Source organism: Varanus komodoensis, unplaced genomic scaffold, assembly GCF_004798865.1.
Source record: "Varanus komodoensis strain SLA01 unplaced genomic scaffold, ASM479886v1 scaffold9, whole genome shotgun sequence".
Classification (NCBI taxonomy): Eukaryota; Metazoa; Chordata; class Lepidosauria; order Squamata; family Varanidae; genus Varanus; species Varanus komodoensis.
Genome location: NW_025336598.1, coordinates 4,400,218 through 4,415,296, shown reverse-complemented (window position 1 = coordinate 4,415,296; position 15,079 = coordinate 4,400,218). Strand labels below are relative to the sequence as shown.

General features: G+C 44.9%; 1 protein-coding gene across 6 annotated transcripts in view; it reads left to right on the top strand.

Annotated features, from left to right (window-relative positions):
* WFS1 (wolframin ER transmembrane glycoprotein) overlaps positions 1-15,079 on the top strand; it is a 74,599-nt gene that overhangs the window by 15,677 nt on the left and 43,843 nt on the right. The window contains exon 1 of one of the 6 annotated variants that reach the window (XM_044417755.1): positions 7,980-8,132. The exons of the other annotated variants lie outside the window; for them this stretch is intronic. The gene's annotated coding sequence lies outside the window, so the exon portion shown is untranslated. Of the gene's footprint in view, positions 1-7,979; positions 8,133-15,079 lie in introns of those variants that run through there. 6 annotated transcript variants of the gene reach the window in all.

Genomic DNA, 15,079 nt, shown 5'->3' with positions numbered 1-15,079 from the left:
ATGTCAGGTCTCTTTCCCTGTCAAAACCCCTAAGTTTCACCCAGACTGCCTCTGCCGAATCCCCATCTGTGCTGCATTCTATCTCACTGCATCCTATCCCTTCCCTGACATTTAAAGCCACGCCCCCACCTCTCTTTCCCTTCCTGTCCTTTCTAAACACGTGATACCCTTTTATTTCACATTCCAGACTTGCCTTTCATCCTACCAAGTTTCTGTGATTCCCACCAGATCATACTCTCCTATTCCCAGGAGACCTTCAAGCTCTTCCTGCTTATTACCCATGCTCCTGGCATTGGTGTACATGCACCTCAACTCCTTCCCACAGCTTCCTTTTCTTGGAGTTCCCAGCCTCCTCCTTCCTCCCATCCTTCGTGATACCTGGCCCCTCTCTGTAGGAGACCTGTCAGTCCCTGCAGTATCACTAAAACCCTGCTCCCAGAGCCCTGATCCTCCCCCCACACTTGTCCAGTGCAGACACCTTTCTGGGGGGCCTGAACCCCCCCCCCCGGCTCAATTTAAAGTCTTCCGGACGAAGTTCACTAGAGCATCTCCAAAGGACCTTTTCCCCATCCTCGTGAGGTGTAACCCGTCCCTTGCCAGAAGTCCATTGGCAAGAAAACTGTTGTATGCCGCGGTTTTATGGATGAGACCAGAGACCAGAGATCAGTTGGAATTCTCGAGAGAAAGAGTTTATTTACCTGCCTGCAGGGACCATCACTCGTTAGAGTGCGGTGCTGAGCAGATCGAAGGCAGGATTTTTATACTCTTTTACACGGACGGCTATGCAGGTGCTTGAATAACAGCGAACAATAGGGGAAATCCACTGAGCTACATTTGCACACATTTTTTATGCTAAAGCAAGCAAGCGTGGGTACAAGGGCGTGACGTTATGCTGGAGCATAGCAACAAAGGCTGCTTTGTGGTCAGCCTTGCGTAGCGTGCACATTCGTTGGGGTTCTTGTTCTTACGCGAACAGGACACTCTGATCATGCTTCTTACCTGTGACGAGCCATGCCCTAGCTGCATGTTCGATTAAGAGGGGGGTTACAACATTCCCTACTGGTCTTCTTGGGGAATCGAATCATCGAATCATCGAGCTGCTAGCGGATGGTGCTTGTAACTAGCACCCTGGCCCAGGTGAGACCTGGCATGAAGTGCCAGTATTGTCAATGCGCTGCTGGACAAGGCGGTAACCCAACGGAGCAGGAGGGGGCCGAAAATAAAGAAAAATAACAACCCTAAAAGAGGTCCAGCAAGGGAAGACAGCAGACTGGTCAGCCAGGGGGACCAGTTGAAGAGACACTGATACCAGTTGGAACCCTCCTGGCGGCGCCTTTCCCGGTCCTCCAGGCAGACTTTGATTAGGTCTAGGCTGTTACGGATGATGCCTGAATGATTTGCATAAAAGCAGCATTTCTCATCCAAGGCAGCACATAAGCTGCACGGGGTGAGGCCGGATCAGCAAGCAAAAAGAGTCCCATTCGGGGCTGCCAGGAGGTAGGGGCGTGCTGTGGGGGTCAGGAGTAGCAGCGCATTGTGGATCATCATGGGGCCCACCGGGGCCCGTGACACAGGTCCCTTGACCTGAGAACTCCTCTAATGTTATAGAGAGGTGGAGCCCCCATGGGCAGGCGCTCCCGTAATTTTCCAAGTAGAAGATCTTAGCAAGGACAGAAAAGGACACATTTACTCCCACTCCCGTGTAAAAAGGCGGCTGAGGACTCAGGCATAACCAATGTTATGTAATGTTTGGGTTGGTCCCATTGAGGACTTCAAAAACTGCGGACACTGGTGTAAATGAGCGGCTGGATGAGGGTCAGCTAGCAGCCCGGACCGGAGCACGCTGTGTGTGAGCATCAGGGATGCGGTGAGTGGGGGTCTGAGGGCGAGGGAGAGCCTGGTTAGGTCCCACCGGGCCCCAGGGTTGTGAGATAACCCGTTTAATATTGCTCCTGCGACAGTCCCCTTTCCAAGGTATCAGTTCTGCATCCATACCCCCAGATCAGGCAGTCCCCTCCAACCGTATGCACCGAGAAGAGGCCTGGGTGAGTCCACCCGGGCGGAAGTAGTTGGCAGAGATCTATGTAGAAGTCCGGGGAGGTATCGTGGGTGTGAGTCAGGACGGTTGCCACTGGCGGGGAGGTCTGCCAATCAGTCTGCAAGGTCCATTCCGTGGTAAGTGCTGGTGTGGATTCGGGAGGGGACAGCCTACTGGGCGGGCGAGAAGAATCAGGAGGGCTGCTGGGAGGAGACCCTTTTTTTTTAACTTGACTCGCAGAGGGTTTTCGGTTTGGTGCACCGTCCATTGTTCCGAGAGGACTGGCGAAGCAGGCTTTATCTTGTCACGTGGAACCAGTGGGGTTTTTCAGCCAGTCTTACCGCCGTAGGAGTGGAGAGGATCACCTGGAAGGGTCCTAGCCACCGGGCACCTAGAGTGACAGGGTGAAAGTTCTTTAGCCAGACCCAATCTCCCAGGTTTTCGCGTGGGAGACGGTCGGCCGCGGGGTCCGGAGCCTCAGTAGTCTCGCCCATGTTGGACCGAACCTGTCAGCAAATATCGTGTCGGACGCAATCGAGGGCCTGCAAGGACTCAAGCAAGTTGTGGTTAGACAACTCGGCGCACGTCTCCTCCGTCAGGTGGGGGAGCAGAGGGGGTGGTCGCCCAAATACAATTTCAAAGGGGGTGAACCCCTTCCTATAAGGGGAGCATCGCGTGCGTAGGAGGGCAAACGGAAGGAGGGGATTCGGAAGGGGGTCCGTCCAGTGACCGCCAACTTCAAGAGTGCGCCCAAGTCCTTTTCCTTCTGTGAATAAGTTGGCTGTTCAGGAAGAACTCGGGGAGGCAGATGTACCGGGAGGATCTCTAGTGGCCCTACTGGTCTTAGGGCCGCCTCTCTGGCAGTTTTGTCAGCGAAATTATTTCCTTCCTCCCGGAGGTCAACAGTCCCCTTTCCTGGTACAACGCCCCGTGGACGTGAGCCGTGGCGAAGGCATACCGGCTGCCCGTGTAAATGTTAAGAGTCTTCCCCTTCCCCCACCGGGGGGCTTGCGCTAGGGCGATGAGCTGCGCCCTTTGGGCTGACGTGCCGTGTCCCAGTGACTGGGCCCATATTACCTCAGATCTGGTGACCACCGCTGCTCCTGCATACCGGACTCCGTCCTTGACGAAACTGCTCCCATCTGTAAATAGGCTGTGGTCCGGCAGGCTTAGCGGGACATCGGACAGATCTGGTCAGGTGCCGGTGATAGTGTCGAGGACTTCAGTGCAATCGGGGGCAGGGCCCTCCTGTTCGTCCCCCAGCAGGAGGGTGGCCGGATTTAGGACCATTGTCTTGGAGACTTGGAGAAGGTTACCCGGGGAGGGTCCAGCAGTAATACCTGATATTGCGTGGCGTGAGCGTTGGAGATCCAGCGATCAGGTGGGCTTCGGAGAAGGGTCTCTACCGTGTGGGCGCTGATGATCTGGAGGTCCTGGTTAGAGCTCCTTCACCAGCAATTGTATTTGGATCCCAGTTGGGTCGTTGGGCTGGGAGGCTCGTTTCCAGAATAACCGGGTCAGTGGTGGGTTGGCCATCTGTGCCAAGAACCTGCTTCCGAGCCTCAAGGTGAATCCGTTCGCGCTCCTCGGAAGTAAAAAGTAAAAAGAACTTGCAGGAGTTGCTGGCAGTCATCCCAAGTAGGATGATGGGTGTGTAATCCATAGCAGTCAGCATCCACATGCGGTCACCCATCCAGCTACAGGCCGGAGCCTTTCCAGCTTAGCAAGGCTGCCATCGCATGCTAGCTGCCGCTCAGCTATAAATTGAGCTATAAATCAAGCCTTGTGGTTTTTCAGAGAAGGGGGGGTTCTGCTGTTTCCAGTTATAAATCAATCCAACCAATGCAAAAAATGCACACAAAATAAATCCTTTGTTGAACTGGTGTTGCACGAACCTGTTGCTTGCCTAGGCTAAAGAGAAATGTGCTTTCTTCTGGACAATGAGAACAGTTTTACACAATTTCTTATTGCAGACATGATACTCTTCCACATAGATGCAAAATGCACCAACCCATTGTTAACACAAACAAACCTGAACTAACACACATTTCATCTAACAATCAATGCTTGCGCATTTAGATGAACATCCTTGGGCATCCTTGGGCTGGCAAATGGGCTCAGTCCCCAACAAACATTAGGCTACTGTAAGGGCATCAATACCAGTAACATCAGTAACAGCAATATCACTATCATTAATATTTGGCACATTGCAAAAGGAAAAAGGAAACAAAACTTTCTGTTGGACACCAAAGGGAAAAGTAGCCTCATAGATTTGAAAAGAAACTCTTCCTACTGCATACACATACACAGCCCCAGAGTTTCATCCATTTCCTCCCAATCTTTCAGTTGTAACATAGCAAAATAACAAAATGGTATACTCAGAATTCAGAACTTATACCCACACACATATATAAGACCCAGATCCATGTTGCATAGAAAATAGAAGTTATTGGAGAGGGAAAACTCTTGATGGCTGACACAAATCACATGCTCCCAACGTTGCTTTTTGGAAGGATTCCCTTCCTAAAAAAACCCTAGTGACTCATTGAGAGTGCTTGAGGGTCTTTGTTTTAACCCAACCCTTCCCAGGCAGAATTTTTCCTGAGGCAATACAAGCTCTGAACACTCAAATGCCTTACCTCAGTTACGCAACTTTTATTTCCAAGACACCAAGATTTCCTTTTAGAGTTTTCTAGAGACTCAAAGACTTTCTTTGAGAACTAATGCAAGCCCGCCTCCAATCTGTGGCTGGAAGCGGAGCTGCTCAAACTTCCCAAAGTATTTTGAACTCTGCACATGCTCAGAGGCTGTGTGTGCTGCTTCTGCAGTACTCACAAAGTGGTGTTTGTGGTATCTTCCTGCCAGACCATCTCCCCCTTTTCTTGGCTCTGTGGAATAGCCAAGCCCACAGAGTCAAGAAATCCAAATTTTCCAGCACAAATCCTTCCTGAATTCAGTTTGCCAGACCAAATCCAGAGAAGAGGCTGCAGTTACTGTCTCTTTAAATAATGGGAGTGCTCTTAGCAAGGTAGACTGTTCCTCTCTCTTTTTTTTTTTTCTTGTCTTTACTCCAAAAGTTACACATTTCTTCCCATATTTTTTTTTCAGTAGAAAAAGTGCCAAATCACCATTTACCAAGACTCTTAAAATTCTCTCACATTCCAAGCACCATGCACCCCCTGCATCATTCTCACATGGCATACACACAACATCCAGAGTAAAAATCTTTTTGCCTTTCACTCAAACCTCACATTCCAAACAGCTGCAAGTTCAACAGGGGAAGAAAAACCAACCAATTTGGCAGAAATATTTATTAATGGTCAACTGCAATCTGTCTTCCCCTGATTTCACACGCTGCCCTGTTGCATTCCAGCCTGCTACTGCTCAGGCTAATTGCTAAACACAACAATTTAAATTTGCAAAACTTTACCAGCAATATGTTCCCAATATAAAATCCTTTCTTTATCTCACTGGGAATCCTTTTCAGGATTCCTACTGAGTATTCCCAACAGTATGCACATTTTTTTTCCATCTTTCCTCTGCCCATCAGCATCGCCTCCTGGAATTTCAAACACAATTATTTAATCTCACAAAAAGAGGAATCTTCCTACCTAGGAGGGCTGTAAGGCAGATGAAAGAGGCAGAAAACTTACATTAAAGACATTAAAACAGTGTTCCCAGTTTCTGACAAGGAAAGGACCTTCATAAAAATGTTTCTATGTAACCCCTCTTGCACACAGGGCTTTCACACAGGATAAGCTTATTGAGCATGTCCAGAAAACTGGGTAGGACCTGCGTTTGCAAGCCCAATTCAAGGGCCACACATTTCCTTACTTCCCAGTTCTGGCTCATATACAAGGAATGGGGGAAGGAAAAAATCCCACACACTCATGCCCTGATCATCACCTTTTTCCCAGCCGGACTCAGCCATGCTTGGGCTCAGACAAATGACCTCATGAATCTTTCTCAATCAAAGCCAGGTTCACACATTCTCATCTCAGGGGCAAGAACACTTGCATTTCCTTATTTATCTCTTCTATGAATTTTTTATCCCTTAATAAGGCTTTATTTAAGCTCCATCTGGGTGTCATTACTGATATAGCTACAGGATTGTGATCTGCTCAGACATTTGATTTCAGCCTCTACCAAGTCTGGTACTAAGTCTGGGGTTATCCAAACCATATCAATTCTAGACCATGACCTATATCTATTTGAGTAAAAAGAATATTTAGCAGAGGTTGGATTTTTATGCCTCCAAGCATCTATCAATCTGTGTTCTTCAGTCATATTAGAACAAGACTTTGGGAGTATCCTCCTGCCCTTTTTTCCTTTAATCTCACTCTTATGGTCCATTTTCTTATCCACAATTGCATTGAAGTCTCCCATTACACACACAGTCTAGTAGCCCACTTGTAAGAGTAAAGCATGTAATTTTTGGTAGAACATTTCCTGATGGTCATTTGGGGCATATATCGCCACTGAAAGCACCTTTTTAAGTTTCATTGTGAGTTCAACCATCAGAATCCTACCGTCCTCATCAGCTAGTATATATTTAGGGTCTAGTTTTTCCTTAATGTATAATGCTAGACCTCTCTTCTTTTGAGAAGCAGAATATATAAATAACTTTCCAAGCTTTTAACATTCCAAAGTTTAGCATGTTGTTTCTTAATATGTGTTTCTTGTAGGCAAATTATATCTAATTTTCGTTTTTGAAGTTGAGAGAGAATCCTTCTCCTCTTAGAGGGTCCATTTAGTCCATTAACATTTAAAGAGAGCAATTCAATTTTTCCTTCCCTTTTAAAGGCCATGTTTAAAGAGTATTTATTTATCTACTTATTCTTCGCCTTCACACTCCTACCTTTTTTTCTTTTCCTTTGGTTCCAGTGTCTGTACTTCTTGTTGTGAGTCGGTATTCACCATTTCTCCTTTCTCAGAGTGATATGTTGTTAGTTCCATTGGTTTGGCACCTTTCCCTCCTTCTTTTGAGGCACCCAGTTCTTCCTCTTCAAGCATACTTCTGAATTTTTCATAAAATTCTTGTGCCTTAAAGATTGAGTCCAGTTTGTATCTTGTAGAGTTCCAGGTGAAAAATATTCCTTCTGGCGCTAGCCACCTAAACATAATCTCTTTCTTAGTCAGCTTTGTAGTAAGGAATAAGTATTTCTTTCGTCCTTCTCTAATCCTCCATGGTATTTGCTTCAGAACCGTCACCTCATGGTGATCATCCACCTTTAAAGGTTTCTCACGTATGGCCCTCAAAACATTGTCTCTTATAGAACTTTGAGCAAATTTGATATGGACTTCCCTCGGAAGTTTATTTTTCCTGGCGTAAGCTGAATTAACTCTGGAAATAAGGTCAATCCTTGTTCTCATCTCTTCATTTTCTAGCTCTAATGACTCTGCCAACATGTGAGTCATTAAATCCCATAGGTCCTCATTCTTTCCTTCAGGTATATTCTGAAATCTCAAATAGTTAGATGCCTTCTCCATCTCTAATATGGCAAGCAAATCCCATAGTGACTTATTTGTTTGCTTTATTAACTGTGTTTCTTTATCTACCATTTCAAGTTTTTCATGCACTTGCTGTCTTTTTTGTGTGTTCTGTTCAGTTTTAAGTCAAACGTCCACCAATTGGGTTGATACCTCCTTAACAGAGTTATCCAGTTTAACAAGACGTTCTCTTTGTTCATTTGCAAAGCTTTTTTGTTCAATTGACATGCTTTCCTGTCGTGTTGACATCGCCTCTTGGGATGCTTGCAAAGCTGTTAAGGATGTCTGTATTGCCAAAAGAGTCATTTGTAGCTCTTTTTGATATTTTTCGGCATCTGCCGCTTTAGACTGGTGAGTTGAACTCTGAGCTGCTGATGTAGGTGCTGAAGAGGAGGAAGAATGTATTTTTTTCATGGTGATAATTTTTTGCCAAAAATTACAGGACAGCAACAAAAAGAGAGAGAAGAGAAAAAAGAAAAAGAAAAAAGGAGGAAACTTGCTATAAATCCAATAGCCACAGGATGGCAGCAAAGGCTATTTTGTCTTTAAATGACATCACAAAGATTGTTTTAAAGAAGGACTGGGACAACGACAATAAGACAAGGTAAAAATGGCCGTTCAGCAATTAAGAGAAGGTTTGTTCTTCTATCACTTATTCCACTATAGTTATTTATTCTAATTCTTCGCCCTTGGGGAGATTAGAAAAAAGAAGTCTTTCTCTCCAGCCTCATGCTTTCCAAAAAAAAACCTCAATTCCTCTTCCCCAGATCAATCGCCACTTAAAACTCCGTGGGGGGAGGGGGAATTCCTCCCTCCATCAAAGGGGCTTTTCTTTCTTCTTTATGCCAATTAGTAACTGCTTCAGTTCTTTCATGAGTAATATTGAAAAAAAAAAATAGAAATGCTCACCCAGCAGGTCCAATGAACTTCTAGCTATTATTCTATGCTATATCTGATTGTCTATGGCTTGCAGGGAGCTGATCATTCCCCTGTGTTGTTCGATTGAGAAAAGCCCGAATTTCTCCCAGTAAATGCGGAGCCACCGCCCCACACCAACCAGAAGAATGCTCGGACGCCTAATCCCTGCCTCTCCCGGCTCACTGTCGAACAATTACCGGCGTGATAATGGGAGCCCCTGTTCTTCACAGCTGTCTCGCCACGACGCCAACCAGAAGTCGTCTCTATTGAATTCCATTCTGTTGTTTTCAGTTCAGTGATCCAACCTATCAAGACCACCTTGAATCTTCTTTCTGCCTTCCAATGTATTAGCTATCCCAACCAGTTTTGTGTCATCTGCAAATCTGATCATCATTCTCTGCACTTGCTCATCCAAATCATTAATAAAAATGTTGAAAAGCACTGGGCCCAGGACAGAACTCTAGTACCCTACTTAGGACCTCTCCCTGCTGGAGAAAGTGCCATTGCTGAACACTCTTTGATCCCAATTCTGTAGCCAACTATGGCTGCACCTGATTGTTTTTCCATCTAGTCCACTTTTAGCTGTTTTGCTGATCAGGATATCATAAGGCACTTTGTCAAACGCTTTGCCCAAAGTCAAGATAGATTGTGGGAATGCTGTGGACATATTCTATCAGGGAGATTACCCAATCAAAAAATAAAATCAGATTTGTTCTTGAGAAATCCATGCTGCCTTCTATTAATCACTGCATTGTTTTCAAAGCATTGCAGAATGACTGCTTTATAAGCTGCTCCAGAATTTTTGCAGGAATTGATGTAAGACTGACTTCTCAGAGTCCCCGCCCCCCCCCCTTCTTGAAGGTAGGAACCACATTAGCCCTTCTCTGGTCATCTGACATCTCCCCTGTCCTCCATCATTTCTTAAAGATATTAGTGATTCTGAAAGGTCTTCTGCCAGTTCTTTATGACTTTAGGATGGAGTTCATCAGTCCCTGGAGATTTGAACTAATTCAACCAATTAGATGATCCTTGAGCATTTGCCTGAGTCTTGTGCTACTATCCTGCTCCTTCAGCTTGTACTTTCTCTTTATTAGGAAGGCCATAGATTTTCTTTGGGAGGAGACTGAGAAGTTATACTTGTTGAATTCTAGGCATGGGTGTAATCCTCCCATGGGAGGAGACTGAACCAAACTAGGAATTGAGTACTTCTGCTTTTTATGTTATCTGTTACCATTTTATCATCAATATTGAGTAGTTGAACTACCATTTCTTTCCTCTGTCTTTTACTTTGGACTTACCTGAAGAAGCCTTTTTTGTTGCTTTTAGTATCCCTTGCTAGCCTCAGTTCATTCCTAGCTTTAGCATTCCTGGCACCAACCCTAAAATTCAGTGCTACCTGCCTATATTCTTCCTCTGTAGCTAGGGTGGATTTGATTTAAATCAAATCACTTTAAATCATGATTTAAGTCATTTAAATTACTATTCAGTAAGACTAGTTTTAAATCATGGTTTTCTACATAATTTGCCTTATTCATAGGTAGAGGAACTTCATGATAATATTTCCAAACTGGATCTCTTTTACAGCCTGCTGCCATTATAGGTTTTCTCCTCCAGAAAATGAGCAATATGATAAATCTGAGTCTATACACAAAAAGATCCAAAGACATGTAGAGTATTATGCTCAAAAGGTTTCATTTTCATTTTTTCCTGCTTGCCCCTCCTTCCTCACACTTTTCTTGTGCAAATCTATTAATTCCCAAGATACTCATCTTCTATTCATTGAATTTTTTGAAACTTAGCACTTAAGAGGTAAGCAGTTGATTCTGTGTACATTGATTTGAAAAGGAACAGTGGAATTAAGGTCTTTTTCTTAACTTAGTATGTTTATTTTAAAAAATGTCTGAGTCTAGGTGATTCACCACCACCTCCTGGCTTCTCCTAGTTCAATTGTGTTTGGCATTTCACATGCACATTAAAAACATAAGAAGAGGCATGCTAGCTCAAATCAAGGCACCATCTAGTCCAGCCTTCTGTTCACATATTGACCAAACAGCTGCCCACAGGGACCCACAGCACCCTCCTCTCTGTGTTCCCCAGCAATTGGTGTAAATAGGTACACTGCCTCTGAAAGCGGAGGTAGCATATGGCCATCTGGACTACATTAAAGCCATCCAAATTGTTGTCCATCACTGCATTTTGTGGAAGTTTAACTGTGCACTGTGTAGAAAAAGCAGTTCATGGGATGACCCCAGAATCTAGTATCATGAAAGTAGGAGAAAAAAATCTTTTTGTCCACTTTCTCCATACTGTGATTAATTTGTATGCCTTTATCATGTTTTTCCTTACTCTCCTTTTTCTCTAAGTCACGCAGTCATAGAAGTTGTAACCCAGGCAGTTCACATGATTGTTCCTAAGCGACTTCTTTTACAAAGAAGTCATATGGCTTTGTGGTATACCCTGGAGCTGAGAGTGATGAAACAAAAAAGTTGTTGACAAACAAAACAAAAAGAACTTGAGTTCAAATGGGATGCAATCAAATCCCATTATCTGCCTGCAGTCAGGTTCATTCATTCATTCATTCATTCATTCATTCATTCATTCTACTTACATTCCACAAATTAGTCGTAAGGAAGGTGGGGGGACACAGTGGCGCAGTGCTTTAATGACACTAGAACTGGTGATCAGAAATGGTCGACACTCTAGCTGTTTGAGCCCAGCCTTGCGGGACGGAGTGAGCCTCTATCATCTGCCCCTAGCTCCTGCCTACCTAGCAGTTTGAAAGCGTACTGTCTGCGAGTAGATAAATAGGGACCGCCACTCCTTGATGAGAAACCTGCTGGCTTTGTTCACAATGAAAGCAAGCACTGGTGCTGGATCTGCCTGGATACACTAGGCAGAGAGGATCAGCAGAGAAAAGCCCTGGATGAACTGATTTCAATAAGAACATCACTGGTCAAACGGAGCTAAGCTAGTTCGCCCCACATGGTGCACCAGCACAATAACAGACTAGCAGCTGCAGGCGCTGGAACATCTGTGTGCAAAACATTTTAGACTCCCTGGCAATATATGCTACATGCTAAATAAGTCCTAAGGACTCTCTAAGCAGATATTTAAATGCTGTCAGAGCAGCAAAGGAACATCATCTTGTTGCCTATTGCAATAGGATTAGGAGGGAGGGACCTGTTGAAGGCACCTTGTTCCATGTAAAACTTGTGAGGAAGCAAGCTTACCCAGAAGGTCCTTATATTTATGGTTTACAGCATCTGTCTTGGCCATGCTGCCCAAAGCACCAAAGCCCTCTCCTCGCCTGGACCCTTCCTTACCCCTGTTTCTAAGGCAAAGAGCGGCATCACCTCTGAGAAGGTGAGGAGCTGCATTTTGGGCACAGGGTCTGCCCTTGCTGCCCCTGTCTGGCTTTCTGCGCATTGCGGCAATGCCAGTTGCTTCCAGCTTTCTCCCAAAGGCTGCTTTTGTGTGTCTCCTTGTCCATGTCCTTCCCTTCCCTCCTCTGCTCTCTCTTTTGCCTACCCCCGTCCATTCTTTTGGTCCCTGCCTTTATTCTTCCTTCCCCAGCATAGCTGTCCCTACCCTGGCCACCAATCTCGTGGAGCTGTGAGTGCGCCTGCATATCCCCACAAACCAAGTTTCGCGCCTTGTTCATCCCAAGTAGATTTTTGCCCATGTCCTGTCATCTCTGCCATGGGAAGATGAATGAGCCCCTCCACCTCTTAACACCTATGTTCAGCCTTATCTTTGCTGCCCAGTAGGCTCACCTGAGGCATATTATATGCTAGCCCTAGAGGCATCCTAGAGCCACAGTGTGAAAGAAGCGTTGTTGTTGTTAGTCGCGAGGTCCTGTCCGACCCATCGCGACCCCATGGACAATATTCCTCCAGGCTTTCCAGTCTTCCACCATCCCCTGGAGTCCACTTAAGCGCACACCAACTGCTTCAGTGACTCCATCTAGCCACTTCAATCTCTGCCGTCCCCTCCTTCTTTTGCCATCTATTGTTCCCAGCATTAGGCTCTTCTCCACGGAGTCCTTCTCATTAGGTGGCCAAAGTATTTGAGTTTCATCTTCAGTATCTGGCCTTCTAAAGAGCAGTCAGGGTTGATCTCTATGACTTGACTGGTGTCCAAGGAACTCACAGGAGTCTCCTCCAGCACCACAATTCAAAGGCCTCAATCCTTTGGCGCTTAGCCTTCCTTATGGTCCTGCTTTCACAGCCATACATTGCAACTGGGAAAACCATAGCCTTGACTGTACACACTTTTGTTGGCAGGGTGATGTCTCTGCTTTTAAGTATGCTGTCTAGATTTGCCATAGCTTTCCTCCCCAGGAGCAAGTGTCTTTTAATTTCTTGACTGCAGTCCCCATCTGCGGTGATCTTGGAGCCCAGGAAAATAAAATCTGTCACTACCTCCATTTCTTCCCCATCTATTTGCCAGGAAGTGAGAGGACCAGATGCCATGATCTTAGTTTTCTTAATGTTGAGTTTCAAGCCAACTTTTGCACTCTCCTCCTTCACCCGCATCAAAAGGCTCTTTAGTTCCTCTTCACTTTCTGCCATGGGAGTGGTATCATCTGCATATTTAAGGTTGTTGATATTTCTCCCAGCAATCTTAATTCCAACTGGTGATTCATCTAGGCCCGCCTTTCTCATGATGTGCTCTGCATATAAGTTAAATAGGCAGGGCGACAGTATACAGCCTTCTGGGACTTCTCTCTCAATTTTGAATCACAATCAGAGGTTCCATGTCCAGTTCTCACTGTTGCTTCTTGACCCGCATATAGGTTTCTCAAGAGACAAATAAGATGGTCTGGTACTCCCATCTCTTGAAGAACTTGCCAGAATTTGTTGTGATCCACACAATCAAAGGCTTTAGCATAGTCAATGAAGCAGAAGTAGATGTTTTTCTGGAACTCCCTAGCTTTCTCCCTGATCCAGCATATGTTGGCAATTTGATCTCTAGTTCCTCTCCCTCTTCGAAATCCTGCCTGTACTTCTGGTAGTTCTCGGTCCACATACTGCTGGAGCATAGCTTGTAGGATTTTGAGCATAACTTGGCTAGCATGTGAAATGAGTGCAATTGTGCAGTAGTTTGAACATTCTTTGGCATTGCCCTTCTTTGGGATTGGAATGTAAACTGACCTTTTCCAATCCTGTGGCCACTGTTGAGTTTTCCAAGTTCGCTGGCATATTGAGTGTAGCACTTTTACTGCATCGTCTTTTAAGATTTTGAATAGCTCAGCTGGAATACTGTCACCTCTACTAGCTTTGTTGTTGCTCAGACTTCCTACGGCCCATTTGACTTCACATTCCAGGATATTTGGCTCGAGGTTAGTGACCACCCCATCGTGGTTATCAGGGACGTTATGCTCTTTCTTGTGTTTCTTCTGTGTAAACTTGCCACCTCTTCTTAATCTCTTCTGCCTCTGTTAGGTCCCTGCCATTTAGGTCCTTTATCATGCTCATCTTTGCATGAAACATTTCCTTCATATCTCCAATTTTCTTGAAGAGATCACTGGTTCTCCCTATTTTATTGTTTTCTTCTATTTCTTTGCACTGTTCATTTAAGAAGGCATTCTTATCTCTTCTAGCTATTCTCTGGAATTCTGCATTCAATTGGGTGTATCTTTCTCTTTCCCCTTTGCCTTTCGCTTCCCTTCTTGCCTCAGCTATTTGTAAAGCTTCCTCAGACAGCCATTTTGCTTTCTTGCATTACTTTTTCTTTAGGATGGTTTTAGTTGCTACCTCTTGTACAATGTTGCAAACCTCCATCCAAAGTTCTTCAGGCACTCTGTCTATCAGATCTAATTCCTTAAATCTGTTTGTCACCTCTACTGTATATTCATCAGGGATATGATTTAGGTCATATCTGAGTGGCCTAGTGCTTTTCCTTACTTTCTTCAATTTAAGCCTACATTTTGCAACCAGAAGCTCATGATCTGAGCCACAGTCAGCTCCTGGTCTAGTTTTTACTGACTGTATAGAGCTTCTCCATCTTTGGCTGTAGAGCACATAGTCAATCTGATTTCTGTGTTGACCATCTGGTGATGTCCATGTGTAGAGTCGTCTCTTGGGTTGTTGGAAAAGAGAGTTTGCTATGACCATCATATTCTCTTGACAAAATTCTACCAGCCTGTGCCCTGCTTCATTTTGTACTCTAAGGCCAAACTTGCCTGTTATTCCGGTTGTCTTTTGGCTTCCTACTTTAGCATTCCAATCCCCCATGATGATAAGGACATCATTTTTTTGGTGTTAATTCTAGAAGGTGTTGTAGTCCTTCATAGAACTGGTCACCTTCAGCCTCTTCAGCACCAGTGGTTGGGGCATAGACTTGGACTATTGTGATGTTGAATAGTTTTCCTTGGATTCAAACTGAGATCATTCTGTCATTTTGGAGATTGTATCCCAGTACTGCTTTTCCTACTCTTGTATTGACTATGAAGGCTACTCCATTTCTTCTGAGGGATTCTTGCCCACAGTAATATACATGATGGTCATCTGAATTAAATTCACCCATTCCTGTCCATTTTAGTTCACTGATTCCTAAGATGTCGATGTTCAGTCTTGTCATCTCATGTTTGACCACATCCAGCTTGCCTTGATTCATGGATGTTACATTCCA